At 43.9% G+C, this 21,815-nt stretch overlaps 1 protein-coding gene and 1 long non-coding RNA gene across 2 annotated transcripts in view; one reads left to right on the plus strand and one right to left on the minus strand.

Annotated features, from left to right (window-relative positions):
- LOC115119367 (insulin receptor-like) overlaps nt 1–21,815 on the minus strand; it is a 159,399-nt gene that overhangs the window by 58,558 nt on the left and 79,026 nt on the right. The gene's annotated exons all lie outside the window — the stretch shown is intronic.
- Nucleotides 12,662–16,643, plus strand: LOC135565751 (uncharacterized). Its single transcript, XR_010461833.1, has 2 exons — nt 12,662–13,392; nt 13,592–16,643. It is a non-coding gene; the product is annotated as an uncharacterized LOC135565751 (long non-coding RNA).

Below are 21,815 nucleotides of genomic sequence, written 5' to 3' on the forward strand. Positions count from 1 at the left end.
CTGGGTAATGAATTTGTTAGCTTCAGCTAGCAAGGAATGTTAGCCTACAAAGCTGGAAGCTATCGGTATCTTCTTGCATTGTAAGGTCTATAAGCCTTCATGGACATTGTTTTGCGAACAGTAAATAACAGTTTCAATATTTCTACATGCCGTGTTGCATTATTCAAATGTGTTAACTTCAGTGCAGGCTAAGTGGAGAGCTAACATGATGTAGCCCAGACTCCCAGTGCAGGCTCAGTGGAGAGCTAACATGATGTAGCCCAGACTCCCAGTGCAGGCTCAGTGGAGAGCTAACATGATGCAGCCCAGGCTCCCAGTGCAGGCTCAGTGGAGAGCTAACATGATGCAGCCCAGACTCCCAGTGCAGGCTCAGTGGAGAGCTAACATGATGTAGCCCAGACTCCCAGTACAGGCTCAGTGGAGAGCTAACATAATGTAGCCCAGACTCCCAGTGCAGGCTCAGTGGAGAGCTAACATGATGCAGCCCAGACTCCCAGTACAGGCTCAGTGGAGAGCTAACATGATGCAGCCCAGACTCCCAGTGCAGGCTCAGTGGAGAGCTAACATGATGTAGCCCAGACTCCCAGTGCAGGCTCAGTGGAGCAGGTAACATGATGCAGCCCAGACTCCCAGTGCAGGCTCAGTGGAGAGCTAACATGATGCAGCCCAGACTCCCAGTGCAGGCTCAGTGGAGCAGGTAACACATGGTAACGTCCATTGCCATTGCTGAGTTTCAAAGCCAGTTGGTACTGGCAGTGTGTGTGTGTGTGTGTGTGTGTCAGCGGGAGAGAGGTAAACACCTTGCTGACTGCCTGTAGGGTTAAATCATCTCAGGTAGCTCCGGAGCCAGATTAGATTAGGATTGGTCAACAGCCTAACGAGGGGCTCAGGCCACAGGTCAGGTCACATGAACTGAAAGGGTGTTTATGTGAGTGTGTTCTACATTAACGACTGACTGAAGAAGCAACCGCAAACACACAAACACAGACAAATATATCATCGCAGGTCAACAACAATGTAGAGCAAAACAACACCACAGAAAAGGGGTTCTGACTGACACCGCAGGATACTAAAAACCGCAGGATACTGACTGACACTGCAGGATACTGACTGACACCGCAGGATACTGCCTGACACTGCATTATATTATACTGACTGACACCGCATTATATTATACTGACTGACACCGCATTATACTATACTGACTGACACTGCATTATATTATACTGACTGACACTGCATTATATTATACTGACTGACACTGTATTATATTATACTGACTGACACTGCATTATATTATACTGACCGACACTGCATTATATTATACTGACTGACACTGCATTATATTATACTGACTGACAAGGCATTATATTATACTGACTGACACTGCATTATATTATACTGACCGACACTGTATTATATTATACTGACCGACACTGCATTATATTATACTGACTGACACTGCATTATATTATACTGACTGACAAGGCATTATATTATACTGACTGACACTGCATTATATTATACTGACTGACACTGCATTATATTATACTGACTGACACTGCATTATATTATACTGACTGACACTGTATTATATTATACTGACTGACACTGCATTATATTATACTGACTGACAAGGCATTATATTATACTGACTGACAAGGCATTATATTATACTGACTGACACTGCATTATATTATACTGACTGACACTGCATTATATTATACTGCCTGACACTGCATTATATTATACTGACTGACACTGCATTATATTATACTGACTGACACTGCATTATATTATACTGACTGACACTGCATTATATTATACTGACTGACACTGCATTATATTATACTGACTGACAAGGCATTATATTATACTGACTGACACCGCATGGTACTGACTGACACTGCATTATATTATACTGACTGACACTGCATTATATTATACTGACTGACAAGGCATTATATTATACTGACTGACACCGCATGGTACTGACTGACACTGCATTATATTATACTGACTGACACTGCATTATATTATACTGACTGACAAGGCATTATATTATACTGACTGACACCGCATGGTACTGACCGACACCGCATGGTACTGACCGACACCGCATGGTACTGACTGACACCGCAGGATACTGACTGACACCGCAGGATACTGACTGACACCGCAGGATACTGACTGACACCGCAGGATACTGACTGACACCGCAGGATACTGACCGACACCGCATGGTACTGACCGACACCGCATGGTACTGACCGACACCGCATTATATTATACTGACTGACACCGCAGGATACTGACTGACACCGCAGGATACTGACTGACACCGCAGGATACTGACTGACACTGCAGGATACTGACTGACACCGCAGGATACTGACTGACACCGCAGGATACTGACTGACACCGCAGGATACTGACTGACACCGCAGGATACTGACTGACACCACATTATACTGACTGACACCGCAGGATACTGACTGACACCGCAGGATACTGACTGACACCGCATTATACTGACTGACACTGCATTATATTATACTGACTGGCACTGCATTATATTATACTGACTGGCACTGCATTATATTATACTGACTGACACTGCATTATATTATACTGACTGACACTGCATTATACTGACTGACACTGCATTATACTGACTGACACTGCATTATATTATACTGACTGACACTGCATTATATTATACTGACTGACACTGCATTATATTATACTGACTGACAAGGCATTATATTATACTGACTGACACTGCATTATACTATACTGACTGGCACTGCATTATATTATACTGACTGACACTGCATTATACTGACTGACACTGCATTATATTATACTGACTGACACTGCATTATATTATACTGACTGACACTGCATTATATTATACTGACTGACACTGCATTATACTGACTGACACTGCATTATACTGACTGACACTGCATTATACTGACTGACACTGCATTATATTATACTGACTGACAAGGCATTATATTATACTGACTGACACTGCATTATATTATACTGACTGACAAGGCATTATATTATACTGACTGACACTGCATTATACTGACTGACACTGTGAATCCTGTGTGGTTGTCTGAACTCCCTTACCAGCACAAGTGATAAGCAATATCTGTGTCAACTCCCACTCCCAACATTACTCTGGTGTGTGTGTCTCTCTACTGGGATTCATTAGCGTCACAGCAGTCATGTGACATGGGGTCAGCCCTCTACGAGTACAACATGGACCTCTGTCCTTCCTTTCTGACTGAGTGGGTGTAAGAGGGGGTGGTACAAGGAGCTAATTACAGATCAGTATCAAATGAGGGGATTAGATACAATGTTTCTGAATGAGTAGCTAACATTGATGAAATCCTCTTGTCAGTATTTTCTCTGAATATTGGGTGTTGAATACTCTCTGCCTGTCCCCCCCCCTCCGGTCTCTCTCAGCCGCACTATACACACTCCCTCCCCATCCCAAACACACACAAGTCACTCGCATTGCCTGCAGCCCTTCACACACACACACAGATTCCTGATCCAGTGCTGACTCCATTTCATCGCACAGAGGCAGCTGCAGATCCACCCTCAGCTTTAACCAATGTGTTGCCTGGTAGGGGGAGCTGGCCTCTCTCTTTAACCAATGTGTTGCCTGGTAGGGGGAGCTGGCCTCTCTCTTTAACCAATGTGTTGGCTGGTAGGGGGAGCTGGCCTCTCTCTCTTTAACCAATGTGTTGCCTGGTAGGGGGAGCTGGCCTCTCTCTTTAACCAATGTGTTGGCTGGTAGGGGGAGCTGGCCTCTCTCTCTTTAACCAATGTGTTGCCTGGTAGGGGGAGCTGGCCTCTCTCTCTTTAACCAATGTGTTGCCTGGTAGGGGGAGCTGGCCTCTCTCTCTTTAATCTTTAACCAATGTGTTGCCTGGTAGGGGGAGCTGGCCTCTCTCTCTTTAACCAATGTGTTGCCTGGTAGGGGGAGCTGGCCTCTCTCTCTATAACCAATGTGTTGGCTGGTAGGGGGAGCTGGCCTCTCTCTTTAACCAATGTGTTGCCTGGTAGGGGGAGCTGGCCTCTCTCTCTTTAACCAATGTGTTGCCTGGTAGGGGGAGCTGGCCTCTCTCTTTAACCAATGTGTTGCCTGGTAGGGGGAGCTGGCCTCTCTCTCTTTAACCAATGTGTTGCCTGGTAGGGGGAGCTGGCCTCTCTCTCTATAACCAATGTGTTGCCTGGTAGGGGGAGCTGGCCTCTCTCTCTTTAACCAATGTGTTGGCTGGTAGGGGGAGCTGGCCTCTCTCTCTTTAACCAATGTGTTGGCTGGTAGGGGGAGCTGGCCTCTCTCTCTTTAACCAATGTGTTGGCTGGTAGGGGGAGCTGGCCTCTCTCTCTTTAATCTTTAACCAATGTGTTGACTGGTAGGGGGAGCTGGCCTCTCTCTTTAACCAATGTGTTGGCTGGTAGGGGGAGCTGGCCTCTCTCTCTTTAACCAATGTGTTGGCTGGTAGGGGGAGCTGGCCTCTCTCTCTTTAACCAATGTGTTGGCTGGTAGGGGGAGCTGGCCTCTCTCTCTTTAACCAATGTGTTGGCTGGTAGGGGGAGCTGGCCTCTCTCTCTTTAACCAATGTGTTGCCTGGTAGGTGGAGCTGGCCTCTCTCTCTATAACCAATGTGTTGGCTGGTAGGGGGAGCTGGCCTCTCTCTTTAACCAATGTGTTGGCTGGTAGGGGGAGCTGGCCTCTCTCTTTAACCAATGTGTTGGCTGGTAGGGGGAGCTGACCTCTCTCTTTAACCAATGTGTTGGCTGGTAGGGGGAGCTGGCCTCTCTCTTTAACCAATGTGTTGGCTGGTAGGGGGAGCTGGCCTCTCTCTCTTTAACCAATGTGTTGGCTGGTAGGGGGAGCTGGCCTCTCTCTCTTTAACCAATGTGTTGCCTGGTAGGTGGAGCTGGCCTCTCTCTCTATAACCAATGTGTTGGCTGGTAGGGGGAGCTGGCCTCTCTCTTTAACCAATGTGTTGGCTGGTAGGGGGAGCTGGCCTCTCTCTCTTTAACCAATGTGTTGGCTGGTAGGTGGAGCTGGCCTCTCTCTCTCTTTAACCAATGTGTTGGCTGGTAGGGGGAGCTGGCCTCTCTCTCTTTAACCAATGTGTTGGCTGGTAGGGGGATCTGACCTCTCTCTCTTTAACCAATGTGGTGGCTGGTAGGGGGAGCTGGCCTCTCTCTCTTTAACCAATGTGTTGGCTGGTAGGGGGAGCTGGCCTCTCTCTCTTTAACCAATGTGTTGGCTGGTAGGGGGATCTGGCCTCTCTCTCTTTAACCAATGTGGTGGCTGGTAGGGGGAGCTGGCCTCTCCCCACTGAGCTAACCTTTTAAGTGCTAGAGACGCTGAATGACAACATGCATGAAAAGTAAACCAGAACCACATAGAAACAGGCAAACGCTGCACTTTGGTGCACGTACACAAACAAATGAATCCATGTACGACACACACACTATCTCTGCCAGTGTGGCAATGAGGAATCGTCCTGAGGAGAAACCCTGCATGTGTCCCAAATGACAACCTATTGCCTGTAAAGTGCAGTGCTTTTGACCAGGGCCCATAGAGCGGTTTGAGCCAGTCACGTGTGTTTGTTTACAAAGAAGAACAACAAGCAAAATGGGAGCTTCGTGAGTTGAGTCACTTCTGCATTGCAAGGAGTGATTTAAAAAAAAAAAAATGTTTTATTTAACCTTTATTTAAGTAGGCAAGTACACAGCTATATACCTTATAACTATTAAATTAACTACCTATGATGTGGCAAATAAATGTTTTCCAGCTGGGTTTTGCTAACTTGCTAATATTTTATTATTATGTTATTTTATTTAACCTTTATTAAACTAGGCAAGTCAGTTACGAACAAATTTGTTTTTAAAATGACGGCCTACCCCGGTCAAAACCTAACTAGGATGACGCTGGGCCAATCGTGCGCCGCCCTATGGGACTCCCATAGGGTCTCACGACCGGTTGTGATACAGCCTGGAATCGAACCAGGGTCTGTAATGACGCTTCTAGCACTGAGATGCAGTGCCACTCTTGGTAACAGCAGCAGAGACAATCCCCTCCAGGATTAAGATCCCTGCTGCCTAATATTTGTCGTGTGCGTGCAGCAAACTGCGTTGACATAATAATGTAATGAAACAGCAGGGAGCAGGTCTCGAACCCTCGACCTTCTAGCCCGAAGTCCAGCGCGCTATCGACTGTGCCGCAAAAGCATGCTCGAACGGTCGAGTCGATTTCCGCGCTTATAAACCCAGGGTCATTACACTAACTTTATGAGCTGGGTTGTCTGTCCTAGTAGTAAATGTTTGTATGCACTCGTTAGCATTTACCTAGCATCCGCTTTGAGAATTCCAGTTACCATTAGCATTATTGCTAACAACTACACAAAGTGTGGACTAGACACGGGCGCACCGTACACAACACACACAGACACTAGCCTCGAAAAACATGACCCTTGGTCAACCTCAGTGCATCACAACAAGTAAATTAAGGTTGGGTTCAGATAACCTAACCAAATTACAATTACAATGTCAACAAATCCTGCCCCATTTTACCAAGCTCTGTGTGCAAAAATCACCTTTGCTTTTTTACGTCATTGAAAGGGGCTTCTCTGTTGTTTCATCGCCCCCAACCAACGTGTACAAAGGATCACGTCAGTTTGAACCTGAAAAGCCCTATAAGGCTTGACCATGTAATGTATGGCGCATATTACAGCAGGATGCACAGCCAAACTCTATGGTTTAAGGCCGATGTTAAAAACTGATGTCAAAGCTAACATGCAAACATATATAACGTAAGACATAATGTCCAAGATGGCGTAGCAGTCAGACGTCTTTGTCCTGTCGTGTCCCTTGTATACATATTTTTACATATTTTGCGTCGCATATCTTTTAAAAATATTTTCCTAAACCTCAACCAGCCTCACCCAATGTGGCAAGGATCAGTTTTTTTTTCCTAAAGTATTTCTATTTACCTCGGATCTGGAATCCCTCAACTGAAGCTAGCCAGCTAACTACCTACCAGCTATCAGTCAGCAAACCATTGCTAGCGGTCATCAGCTAACCTTTAGCTCGGAAAGCTCTCGCCAGTTCGAACAACGTGCCTCAAACCGGAGCATAACGGACCTATTATTTATTTTTTACTCCTGGCCAGCATTTCCATCCCGGAGCAAGCACCAATTAGCCTGAAGCTAGCCCGGCCAGGCTTCCTGTGCTACCACCGAAGCCCACTCCTGGGTTACAATATCCGGACCCCTTCTACTGCCGTTACGGGGCACAGAACCCCGCCGATCCTCTACGACTGGAATACCGACAATCTGGCCGAGGATTCCAACAGGCCCCTCAGGCGTGACATCCGCTGAAGGCCCATTCTGCTAACCACGGCCTACTAGCTACCTAGGGCTACTTGGAACCCTACAAATTCCACGACTTGTCTAGCGACGTCACCGCACGAAGAGGCAAAAACAGACTTATCCCCATCGCGACGTCCCCCAAAGGCTAACTCACTAGCCCTGGTCTGTTAACTGCTAGCTTGCCTGACCCGGTCTGCTAACTACTAGCGCCCGGTCTGCCAACTGCTAGCCCCGGTCTGCCAACTGCTAGCCCCGGTCTGCCAACTGCTAGCCCCGGTCTGCCAACTGCTTGCATGCTAACCCGGTCTGCCAACTGCTTGCATGCTAACCCGGTCTGCTAACTGCTAGCTTGCCAGCCCCGGTCTGCTAACTGTTAGCTTGTTAGCCTGCTAACTGTCTGAATCGCCGTGTCCCCAGTCAGCCCAACCACTCACTGGACTCATATGTTCACTTTGCTACACATGCCTCTCTCTAATATCAATATGCCTCGTCCATTACTGTCCTGGTTAGTGATTACTGTCTTATTTCACTGTAAAGCCTCTAGCCCTGCTCAATATGCCTTAGCCAACCATGTTGTTCAACTTCCTACATATGTGATGACATCACCTGTTTTAAACGTCTCTAGAGACTATATCTCTCTCATCATTACTCAATGCCTAGGTGTACCTCCAATGTGCTGACATCCTACCTTACCTTTGTCTGTACACTATGCCTTGAATCTATACTATTGTGCCCAGAAACCTGCTCCTTTTACTCTCTGTTCCGAACGTGCTAGACGGCCAGTTCGTACAGCCTTTAGCCATACCCTTATCCTCTGTTCCTGATGTGTGATCTGGTGATGTGGAGGTTAACCCAGGTCCTGCAGTGCCTAGCTCCACTCCCACTCCCCAGGTGCTCTCATTTGTTGACTTCTGTTACCGTAAAAAGCCTTGGTTTCATGCATGTTAACATTAGACGCCTACTCCCTAAGTTTGTTTTACTCACTGCTTTAGCATACTCTGCCAACCCGGATGTCTTAGCCGTGTTTAAATCCAGGCTTAGGAAAACCACCAAAAACCCTGAAATCTCCATCGCTAACTATAGCATTTTCCGCCAAGATAGAACTGCCAAAGGGGGCGGTGTTGCAATCTACTGCAAAGATAGCCTGCAGAGTTCTGTATTACTATCCAAGTCCGTACCCAAACAATTCGAGCTTCTACTTCTAAAAATTCATCTTTCCAGAAACAAGTCTCTCACTGTTGCCGCTTGCTATAGACCTCCCTTTGCCCCCAGCTGTGCCCTCAATACCATATGTTAATTGATTGCCCCCCATCTATCTTCTGAGCTCGTGCTACTAGGTGACCTAAACTGGGACGTGCTTAACACCCCGGCCATCCTACAATCTAAGCTTGGTGCCCTCAATCTCACACAAATTATCAATGAACCTACCAGGTACAACTTTAAATCCGTAAACACAGGCACCCTCATAGATGTCATCCTAACTAACTCGCCCTCCAAATACACCTCTGCTGTTTTCAATCAAGATCTCAGCGATCCCTGCCTCATTGCCTGCATCCGTAATGGGTCTGCGACCAAACGACCACCTCTCATCACTGTCAAATGCTCCATAAAACACTTCTGCGAGAAGGCCTTTCTAATTGACCTGGCCGGAGTATCCTGAAATGACATTGACCTCATCCCGTCAGTAGATGATGACTGGCTTGTCTTTAAAAGTGTCTATATCACAATCTTAACTAAGCATGCCCCACTCAAAAAATGTAGAACTAAGAATAGATATAGTCCTTGGTTCACTCCAGATCGGTCTGCCCTTGACCAGCACAAAAACATCCTGTGGTGTTCTGCATTAGCATTGAATAGCCTGCCCTGATATGCAACTTTTCAGGGAAGTTAGGAACAAATATACACAGGCAGTTAGAAAAGCAAAGGCTAGCTTTTTCAAACAGAAATTTGCATCCTGTAGTACTAACTCAAAAAAGTTCTGGGACACTGTAAAGTCCATGGAGAATAAGAACACCTCCTCCCAGCTGCCCACTGCTCTGAGGCCAGGAAATACATACCACCGATAAATCTACTATAATTGAGAATTTTAACAAACATTTCTCTACGGCTGGCAATGCTTTCCACCTGGCTACCCCTACCCCGGCACCCTCCACAGCAACCCGCCAAAGCCCCCACCATTTCTCCTTCACCCAAATCCAGATAGCTGATGTTCTGAAAGAGCTGCAAAAATCTGGACCCCTACAAATCAGCCGGGCGAGACAATCTGGACCCTCTCTTTCTAAAATGATCTGCCGAAATTGTTGCAACCCCTGTTACTAGTCTGTTCAACCTCTTTTGTATCGTCTGAAATTCCCAAAGATTAGAAAGCTGCGGCGGTCATCTCCCTCTTCAAAGGGGGTGACACTCTAGACCCAAACTGCTACAGACCTATATCTATATCTATCCTACCCCGTCATTCTAAGGTCTTCGAAAGCCAAGTTAACAAACAGATTACCGACCATTTCGAATCCCACCGTACCTTATCCGCTATGCGATCTGGTTTCAGAGCTGGTCATGGGTGCACCTCAACCACGCTCAAGGTCCTAAACGACATCATAACCGCCATCGATAAGAGACATTACTGTGCAGCCGTATTCATCGACCTGGCCAAGGCTTTCGATTCTGTCAATCACCACATTCTTATTGGCAGACTCGACAGCCTTGGTTTCTCAAATGATTGCCTTGAGTGTTTCACCAACTACTTCTCTGATAGAGTTCAATGTGTCAAATCGGAGGGCCTGTTGTCCGGACCTCTGGCAGTCTCTATGGGTGTGCCACAGGGTTCAATTCTCGGGCCGACTCTCTTCTCTGTATACATCAATGATGTTGCTCTTGCTGCTGGTGATTCTCTGATCCACCTCTACGCAGACGACACCATTCTGTATATTTCTGGCCCCTCTTTGGACACTGTATTAACTAACCTCCAGACGAGCTTCAATGCCATACAACTCTCCTTCCAGGGCCTCCAACTGCTCTTAAACGCAGGTAAAACTAAATGAATGCTATTCAATCACCTGCTCGACGCAGTCTATCACAGTGCCATCCGTTTTGTCACCAAAGCCCCATACACTACTCACCATTGCGACCTGTACGCTCTCGTTGGTTGGCCCTCGCTTCATACTCGTCGCCAAACCCACTGGCTACAGGTTATCTACAAGTCTCTGCTAGGTAAAGCACCTGGTTAAATAAAGGTGAAATAAAAAAATAGATTTTAAAAATGACGCCACATAACATGTTGCGCTACACAGCATCCCTAACATAGCCCACAATGTCTGCTGTGTGGATCGAGCAGTCAACAAGTCCAGCAGTCATTTGAAAGAGTAAGAACATTTCAACGAGACAACTCAAAGGTGAAATCCATTAATGCCAAAATAATGGAATTCATTGCCCTTGACAATCAACCGTTGCCTGTCGTGGGCGATGTTGGCTTTCGCTGACTGGTCGAGTACCGGTACACACTACCAAGTGCGCTATTTTTCAGATGTTGCCCTACCGGAGTTACACAGTAAAAGCATCACTGCTATTAGCTTCACGAAATACATACTATGGAACGCTGTTTGGGTCTTGTGTGTCAAAAAGATAGAGTAGCACTGTCAAAGCTATACTAAAAAGTCTGCAAACACCGGCCACTCAACTTTGTGTTTACAATTTGTTGGACGGCAACTTCTGGGGTTGCTACCTTTAGCTTGGTACCTAGCTAGCACCAATACAACCAGCCTGAAAACAATGACTAGTAGAAACTTCAGTAATTTTTATTATTCTTAGCAATGATTTAGAAATTTTGGTGAGTAAGTATTAGCTAGGTTGCCACTTGCTATTCGCCTATTGACATTAAATTTCAGTTCATGAAAATATATAGCTAGCCAGCTACTTGACCCTGTTGCCAAAAGCTAACGTTTTTAGCAGCCAGCTAGCTTCATCTGACTAGTGAGGCTCGACCGGACTGGGTTATGTGTTGTGAAGCTAGCCACAATAAGGATTAGGCACAATAGTGGAATTTGCAGTTACCTTCAAAATAAAAGTATGTCATTGACAGTGATGCAAATGAATACAAATAGTAGAATTATGCCATACTTTTATTTTGAAGGCTAACCGCAAAGTCCACTATTGTGGCTAGCTTCACATAGATGGGTTCGATCACCATTATTCAAATAAGAACTGTCTTATAAATTAGGGTTATTTTAGAAGATGACACCTAGCTAACTATAGCTACTGAAACAGATTATGTTTTTGGGGAAGAACAAGAAGCTAGCTAGCTTTTTTACGAACAGCACTGTAGGTGCACAAGACAACTTTACCAGCATCATAGCATACGTATCGATAGCTCGTTATGACATATGAAATACGAGTGATAGTGTACTCAATGTGTAATATCTACGTAAAAAATGTATGAACGCGTAAAATTATTATGCAGTCATATTCAGCTCCTGATTGGTCAACAAGCTTATTTGCCACGTCAAATAGTGTTATTTGACGTGTATCTTTTTTGACAAGCAACGACCCAAACGGCGTTCCATAGAAATCCTGGTTGAGAATGAAACGACTGAACAACGAAACAGCACAGCAAGTAAGTGAAAGAAATAGGTTTTTGATTATGTTTTACTGGTAATGGGGACATACGTAAATGCCAACAAAATAACTTTTTGTCAGTGTGGTGTGTGTGTAACCTTTATTTAACTAGGCAAGTCAGTTAAGAACAAATTCTTATATACAATGACGGCCCGGACGACGCTGGGCCAATTGTGCGCCGCCCTATGGGACTCCCAATCATGGCCGGATGTGATACAGCCTGGATTCGAACCTGGGACTGTAGTGACGCCTCTTGCACTGAGATGCAATGCCTTAGACCGCTGTGTCCATGTGTGTGTGTTAATTATTAACTGTACCAGAATGCTTAAAAGGCCGCAAAAATGATTTATATTGGTATAGTTTTTTTTGGGGCAAGGAAAATATCGTATATCGGTACCAGTCAAAAATGTCATATTAGTGCATCACTAGACGCTATCATGCGGAATAGGTTGGAGTTTGTTGGTCTCCAGTGGTGGTGAGTATATCATCAGATAGACCATAGACTGCTGCTTATGTATCTGGTTATGTATATATAACGTTTCAAAGGAATGATTGTGATGTCACCAGAATGACTTTAGATGCAGTAGAACTTTAGCCAGCCAACGAAGATTGAGGGGACCACCTTATTTTAGCTAGCTAACATTAGCATTGATAGATTTTTTTTCTCACAAAGTTTGCAAGTAACAGTAGTCGCAAACATTGCCATCTCTCTAAAGTAAATTTGATGACATCATATGGCAAAGTTGTTTCCTACTAATTATTTGCCTACTTTAGCGGTGCCATCTTATCCCCATGCCACTGTAAATTAGTGTAATTTAGACTAAACAGTCATATTAGCCTCCCAGAGGAGCAACCCATATCAAATAAATATTGGATGCAGCTATGGTGGTACTAGCCAGCTCATGTCTGACTACAACAGTCACAGTTGGTGGCATATTATAGCGGCGTCACCGGCCTGAATCTAATCCAATCCGGAAGCAGTCAGTCTACATAGAATTTGAGATGACGTTATTACTTTATTTCTCAAGCTATGTTTATAAATGAGTGTTGATGACATTAGTTGACCCTGCCAGACTGATCCCCCTAGTCATGAACGGATGCCGGGACCTACCAGAAAGGGAAAAGATGGGTATAGTAACATGTCCTTCAATGTGTGATTGCAATGGTTTAGCGATAATTTCATTCACTGTTCACTTGCTATTTTCACAGTTTGTCAGGTGAGACCTCAGAATAAGTGTGTCATGAGACCTTTGTGACACCTGTCTTGTTGCCAGAGTCTCACTTGAATACCATGAAAAGGAAATCTTAAAGCGTCTGATAGTGACCCGAGTTACCACCCTGATGACACAGACAGCTTCATTAACAACGACAGGTAATGTGTGTTATGTGAAATATTCAAAGTTGTATAAAAAAAATACCCGGCTTGATAAAACAGTAGGCTAATTCCTCAGCCAAGCAAGATACAACGAGTTGAGTCATTTTTGCTTTTGAAGTGCACTAGCAAAAAGCTTCGTTCTTTCTTCAGAACAAAATGCAAGTTGTAACTTGGCTATTATATCACCCTGTCACAGGCCCTCCCAGTCAACACCACCTCATAAGATTGTCTGCTGCAGATATTGGAGGGATGTCCAATTTGCAGCCGAACATGTATCATAGAGAAGACCAACAAGGGGGTCATGCTGACAGGCCCCCGCTGTGAGTTTTCCTATGAATGGAACAGTCAGCCAGAGACGCAACTTTCACTGGGTACATGCCCCCCCCCACATACTGAAATTGTATATATGTGACTCACCACCTGGATTCGGTCTTATGTAGCAACATTTGAAATTGTTTTTTATTTTTACATTGGATAAAAGTAGAGACTCAGAGCTACAAAATTGTATATCATACACTGCAGTTGAGGAACAATGGGAAAGTAATTCTGCTTTGAAAGTTGATAAACTTGTAAACTCACTTTTGGGAAAATGGCACACTTGATCATTTGTTTACCTAGGGATAACATGAAAACAGCCTAACCAGCCCTGCTGGCAACAATTTCATTACGCTTTTTTTGCAGACGTTTACTGACACCGGCCATATTCAACAATGCCACGGTGCTGGAAGCTAACCAACCAGGTTCAATGTTAGCTAGCTAACATTAGGCTCTAACTAGAAAAGTAAATGGCTCTGAGATACAAATAATAACATCAGATAGAGAGCCAGCCAGCTAACGTTAGCTAGCTAGCTAACAGTGCACTTTAGCTTAAGACATGTTGCTAGCTAGCTAGGTAAACAATGTTTAGAATCACACACGTCACGAAACGTTAGCTAACATTAGCTAGTTAATACTAAACAACAATGAACACAGTGCCAAATCATGTCATTACTACTCAGCATGAATACGACTCTGGGATACAAATTATAACGTCAGCTAGGGAGCCAGCCAGCTAACGCTAGCTAGCTAGTTAACAGTACACTTTAGCTTGAAATGAAACCACTTTCTGTCAAGATTAGAAACGTGTAATATCTGAAAATGTAGCTAGCTAATGCTAGATTATTTTACCTATATACATCATCATGCATGATGGACGGGTCTCCCTTTCAGGAATGCCATACCACGGTTGCCCTTAGCTTGAACATGTAATCCGGAGACAGGCGTTTTCTCCATCACTTTAGCTATCATACTCCAATTCCACTGATTTCAAAAGTTGAAAGTGGAGACCAACACTTATGCAGCTCCACTACACAATACATGAAAAATCCGCATTGGACAGGATTACCAACACAGACTGATGAGCTCAAATAGACAGAAGCCTTCTATATGGCAGACCAATCAGAACTCCTCTCTCAGCATGTCCAGCCCACTTATTAACTCAGTCAATCATGGCTAGTGGGAAGGTTGCTTGTTCTGTGGCTTAACCAACAAAGCTCGTAATTTAACAATTTTATTTGTATTTACAGATGGCATTCAAGTTTGTTATTAAGGCACATGTTCGAGAAGGCATTTCTGCCAAAAACCCGTTTTCTTAAATACATTTTTTTAAATAACGTTCAAATGGCTCTCCTGTGAAGTCGTGACTTACAGCATATGCCTAGTTTCCTCAATCGGGTCACATCTGTCCTCCTCAGATTTATCATTGGAATGTGATACAAAACAAGGCAACGGTGTGCTTTAGGACCACACGGATGCCTCCGAACAGCCGGGTCGGCTGTTGAGTGTTTTTCAAAGTGGATATAATAATACTTTTTTTTCCTTTAAAAAAAAAAGAATCCCGCCCCACTTCTAAAACCAAAGTTGCGCCCCTGCAGTCAGCAAACAGGTTCCGTTAGCGCCCCCCCCCGGGAAAAAATACTAAAAGTCGACAAATAAAACTGTTGCCGGCCAAAATGACCAGGAGAAAAACAATCCCATTCCAAAATAATGATTTATATTCAGTGATGGGGAAAAAAATCAGTCGATGTGAGTACATTCGACCGTCATGCTTATCGATCAATAGGTTAATTTGGATAATATAGTGTAAATAAATTGTGTTCATTTTCGTTAGTCATCATGTATCTTTATATTTGTTCAACACAACTATCACACGCACAGCATACAGAGATTTATTTTGAGAGGGATTTCTCCTAATGCTCCTCTTGCAGCTGGAGTTAAACATGCTTTTAGAAGCCCACTCATTGCACAACAATTCTAAATGTGATTGCATGTTAAAAACAATTGTGGTGCATGATTAAAAAAAGAGCTACTATTTTTATTTCTCAACTGGTAATTGAAGAGCGCCTCCAAATTCACCATTCAACTGCAAGCAACAGGCCATCAGGAAATATGCATTTGGAAATTATACTTAATGGTTTGAAACCTGAATATTTTACTACATATTATGAGGCATGTCTAACCCTTCTTCAAAGTAGCCTATAGACAAAATCCCACCATAGAAACTTAGGCGATTATTTTATAAAGACTTCATTGGTGGCGGGAATTTCAAGTTGGAGATACTTATAGCCTACTGTTTCTACCGATGACATAACGTGTGCCTGTTTAATTTTAATAATAAAAATCTGAATGAAATTGAAGAAAATCTCAAATTCAACAAAATGCGAGAACACCAGCCTCTGCCAAATGGACACATTGATCCAGGTAAGACTGTAGCTCGTTAAGCGAAGAAGTGTTTGGGGATAAAAAGGGAAAGCAGCATGCACAACGAGGCAGAGTAGGAGAGAACTAAGAGCGTTATGAAGAGAGCATACTATCTGTGAGATTATATCGGGCGGCAGGGTAGCCTAGTGGTTAGAGCGTTGGACTAGTAACCGGAAGGTTGCGAGTTCAAACCCCCGAGCTGACAAGGTACAAATCTGTCGTTCTGCCCCTGAACAGGCAGTTAACCCACTGTTCCTAGGCCGTCATTGAAAATAAGAATTTGTTCTTAACTGACTTGCCTGGTTAAATAAAGGTAAAATAAAAAAATAAAAATGACATGTTGTGCCTTGGACTGTCGGACTCCCTTGTGTACCGGACCGGATTATCCTGAGGACCCGAGTGTGAGGATTACCCTGGAAAATGGAACGTGGACTGTGAGGTGATTGGTGAATTCCCCCCGTCTTTCCCTGTGTACAAAAATCCCTAATAAACTTCCCCCTTGAGTTCTATTTGTGCCTGATTTGTTATTGAACTTGGTGACATGGAAACCCCACACCCTTAATCTCGCTACTATATATACATACACACTGGGGCAAGAAAGTATTTAGTCAGCCACCAATTGTGCAAGTTCTCCCACTTAAAAAGATGAGGCCTGTAATTTTCATCATAAATTGACACACCTAATTCAAGGGTTTTTATTTATTTTGACTATTTTCTACATTGTAGAATAATAGTGAAGACATCAAAACTATGAAATCATGTAGTAACCAAAGAAGTGTTAAACAAATCTAAATATATTTTAGATTCTTCAAAGAAGCCACCCTTTGCATTCTCTCAACCGGCTTCCCTTGTTGGCTGTTTTTCCTTGGACTCTGCGGTCCAACTCCTTCCAAACCATGCCAATTGTATTTGACCCATTGTTCACACATGCAGAGATCATCCGTTCACCTCCTCTGCGTCTCACAAAGACACGGCGGTTGGAACCAATAATCTCACATTTGGACTCATCAGACCAACGGACAGATTTCTACCAGTCTGTCTATTGCTTGTGTTTCTTGGCCCAGGCTGTATCACAACTGGTCGTGATTGGGAGTCTTATAGGGCGGTGCACAATTGGCCCGGGGTAGGCTGTCATTGTAAATAAGAATTTGTTCTTAACTGACTTGCCTAGTTAAAAAGAAAATGTAAAAAAATAAGTATCCTATTATTGGTGTCCTTTAGTAGTAGTTTCCTTGCAGCAATTCAACCGTGAAGGCCTGATTCACACAGTATCCTCTGAACAGTTGATGTTGAGATGTGTCTGTTGCTTGACCTCTGAAGCAATTAACTCTAATGAACATATCCTCTGCAGCAGATGTAACTTTGGATCTTCCATTCCTGTGGCGGTCCTCATGAGAGCCAGTTTCATCATAGCGCTTGATTGTTTTTGTGACTGCACTTGAAGAATTGTTAAGTTCTTGACATTATCCAGATTGACTCATTTCTCTTTGCTTATTTGAGCTGATCTTGCCATAATATGGACTTGGTCTTTTTTCCAAGTAGGGCTATCTTCTGTGACCACCCCTACCTTATCACAAAACAACTGATTGGAAAGAAAACCTCCCTGGTCTTTGTGGTTGAATCTGTGTTTGAAATTCACAGCTCGACTGAGGGACCTTACAGATAATTGTATATGTGGAGTACAGAGATTAGTTAGTCATTAATTATTATTGAAGACAGAGTGACTTATGTGACTGGTTAAGCACATTTTTACTCCTGAACTTATTTAGGTTTGCCATAAAAAAGGGGTTGAAAACTTGACTCAAGACATATCAATTTTTCATGTTTTATTAATTTGTAAACGTCTAGAAAAACATTCCACTTTGTCATTTTGAGGTATTGTGTGTAGGCCAGTGACAACAAATCTCAATTTAATAAATGTTTTATTCATTTGTAAACATCTAGAAAAACATCTCAATTTAATACATGTTTTATTCAGGCTGTAACAACATGTGGAACAAGTCAAAGGTCGTGAATATTTCTTAAGACAGTAACCTCTCTTTCTAAATTTTGAAAGGATATTTTCCTCTCGGTCACAAAAAAACGGTTGTTTATCCGCTAACTGCATAACAGAATGAACATTCCCACGCAGCCTTAAGTTTATCAACATTTGAAGCGAAACGTTCAGATCTGTTGCATGAGCCTCATTGCTTTTTAAAGTGTATTTTCCCCCCCCTTTTAAAGAAAATAATATTTAGCATAGACCTACTGGCTGTATGAATTTGGGATTTATCGTCCCACAACTGTGCCAGAGTCTGTTTGCAATAGGCTAGTTCTTTCTCGCACAGAATGACAAGCTGACCAATAGAATAGGTCAACTTAAAAAAAAAAAAATAGGTTACTCATTTTGTTGGCTGAGGAAAAGTAAATGTGGACAGTTATTCTGACATAGGTGGTCCTTGGGAAGCTAACTTACACCATAAAAATGATTATAGTCATGTGATGATTATATAATCATAATTTAGGCTAATAATATAACTTAATCACTGTTCTCAAAAAAGACGGTTCATTTCAGCACATAGTGGGGTAAAGTAAGGGTGATACCAAGTCAGCTGTACAACTGAATACATTCAACTGAAATGCATCTTTCCGCAAAAAATTCCCTGTCTTAGGTCAGTTAGGATCACCACTTTATTTTAAGAATGTGTAATGTCAGAATAATAGTAGAGTGATTTATTTCAGGTTTTATTTCTTTCAACACATTCCCAGTGGGTGAGAAGTTTACATGGTCAATTAGTATTTGGTAGCATTGTGTTTAACTTTGGTCAAACGTTTTTGGTAGCATTCCACAAGCTTCCCACAATAAGTTGGATTACTTTTGGCTCATTCCTCATCGCCAAACCCACTGGCTCCAGGTCATCTACAAGTCTTTGCTAGGTAAAGCCCCGCCTTATCTCAGTTCACTGGTCACCATAGCAGCACCCACCCGCAGCACACGCTCCAGCAGGTATATTTCACTTGTCACCCCCAAAGCCAATTCCTCCTTTGGCCGCCTTTCCCTCCAGTTATTTGCTGCCAATGACTGGAACGAACTGCAAAAATCGCTGAAGCTGGAGACTCATATCTCCCTCACTAGCTTTAAGCACCAGCTGTCAGAGCAACTCACAGATCATTCCATCTGTAAATAGCCCATCCAACTACCTCATCCCCATACTGTATATATTTATTTTGCTCCTTTGCACCACAGTATCTCTACTTGCACATCCATCTTCTGCCCATTCTACCATTCCAGTGTTTAATTGCTATATTGTAATTACTTCGCCACTATGGCCTATTTTATTATCTTACCTCCTTTATCTTACCTCATTTGCACATACTGCATATTTACTTTTTTTTTGTCTACTGTATCATTGAGTATGTTTGTTTATTCCATGTGCAACTCTTGGTTGTTGTATGTGTCGAACTGCTTTGCTTTATCTTGGCCAAGTCACAGCTGTAAATGAGAACTTCTTCTCAACTTGCCTACCTGGTTAAATAAAAGGTGAAATAAAAATAAAATAAATACAAAATTCCTCCTGACAGAGCTGGTGTAACAGTCAGGTTTGTAGGCCTCCTTTCTCGCACACGCTTTTTCAGTTCTGCCCACACATTTTCTATAGGATTGAGGTGGCCACTCTTTGTGACGGCCACTCCAATACCTTTACTTTGTTGTACTTAAGCCATTTTGCTACAACTTTGGAAGTATGCTTGGGGTCATAGTTCATTTGGAAGACCCATCTGCGACCAAGCTTTCACTGATGTCTTCATGTTGCTTCAATATATCCACATCATTTTCCCAGCCTCATTATGCATCTATTTTGTGAAGTGCACCAGTCCCCCCTGCAGCAAGGCACCCCCACGACATAATGCTGCCACCCCCATGCTTCACGGTTGGGATGGTGTTCTTCAGCTTGCAAGCATCCCCCTTTTTCCTCCAAACGTAATGATGGTCATTATGGCCAAACAGTTCCATTTTTGTTTCATCAGACCAGAGGACATTTCTCCAAAAAGTACATTCTTTGTCCCCATGTGCAGTTGCAAACCGTAGTCTGGCTTTTCAATGGCGGTTTTGGAGCAGTGGCTTCTTCCTTGCTGAGTGGCATTTCAGGTTATGTCGATATAGGACTCGTTTTACTGTGGATATAGATACTTTTGTACCTGTTTCCTCCAGCATCTTCATAAGGTCCTTTGCTGTTGTTCTGGGAATGATATGCACTTTTCGCACCAAAGTACGTTTATCTCTAGGAGACAGAACGCGTCTCCTTCCTGAGTGGTATGATGGCTGCGTGGTCCCATGGTGGTTATACTTACGTACTATTGTTTGTACATATGAATGTGGTTCCTTCAGGCATTTGGAAATTGCTCCCAAGGATGAACCAGAGGCACTGAGTTTGAAGGTAGGCCTTAAAATACATCCACAGGTACACCTCCAATTGACTCAAATGATGTCAATTAGCCCATCAGAAGCTTCTAAAGCCATGACATCATTTTCTGGAGTTTTCCAAGCTGTTTAAAGGCACAGTCAACTTAGTGTATGTTAACTTCTGACCCACTGGAATTGTGATAAAGTGAATGAATCTGTAAACAATTGTTGGAAAAATTACTTCTTGTCATGCACAAAGTAGATGTCCTAACAGACTTGCCAAAACTATAGTTTGTTAACAAGAAATTTGTGGAGTGGTTGAAAAACGAGTTACTGAACGAAACCTAAGTGTATGTAAACTTCCGACTTCAACTATAGGCTCTGCGTCCATGAGGCTAGGGAAAGCTTTCCCTGACTGTCAGTTAGTCTTCAGATACACAGAGGTATCTGGGATCATGTTACTGTGCCTCTGAACACATGATGCAGGCTGAAAAGAATGCTACAGAAATACATTTGGCTGCCATTAGTGGGATCACATAGCACATCACACACACCTTAATTCCCCCAAACCCAGAGCAAAACAACAACAAACAGAGGCTTGTATCATATCAGCTCTGAGATCTGGCTGTTTCCACGAGAACACTGGGTAAACAGGAAATCACACTTCGACCACTAAACCGTTTGAGGGGTTGTGGCTAGATGGTATACAGCAACGGACAGAGGGAGAGCATTTTAGTTAACCTGCTGCCTGAGCACTCCCAACCTGCTGCCTGAGCACTCCCAACCTGCTGCCTGAGCACTCCCAACCTGCTGCCTGAGCACTCCCAACCTGCAGCCTGAGCACTCCCAACCTGCAGCCTGAGCACTCCCAACCTGCAGCCTGAGCACTCCCAACCTGCAGCCTGAGCACTCCCAACCTGCAGCCTGAGCACTCCCAACCTGCAGCCTGAGCACTCCCAACCTGCAGCCTGAGCACTCCCAACCTGCAGCCTGAGCACTCCCAACCTGCAGCCTGAGCACTCCCAACCTGCAGCCTGAGCACTCCCCAACCTGCAGCCTGAGCACTCCCAACCTGCAGCCTGAGCACTCCCAACCTGCAGCCTGAGCACTCCCAACCTGCAGCCTGAGCACTCCCAACCTGCTGAAAGAGCACTCCCAACCTGCTGAAAGAGCACTCCCAACCTGCTGAAAGAGCACTCCCAACCTGCTGAAAGAGCACTCCCAACCTGCTGAAAGAGCACTCCCAACCTGCAGCCCGAGCACTCCCAACCTGCTGAAAGAGCACTCCCAACCTGCTGAA

The sequence above is a fragment of the Oncorhynchus nerka genome, linkage group LG9b (assembly GCF_034236695.1).
Source record: "Oncorhynchus nerka isolate Pitt River linkage group LG9b, Oner_Uvic_2.0, whole genome shotgun sequence".
Lineage (NCBI taxonomy): Eukaryota > Metazoa > Chordata > Actinopteri > Salmoniformes > Salmonidae > Oncorhynchus > Oncorhynchus nerka.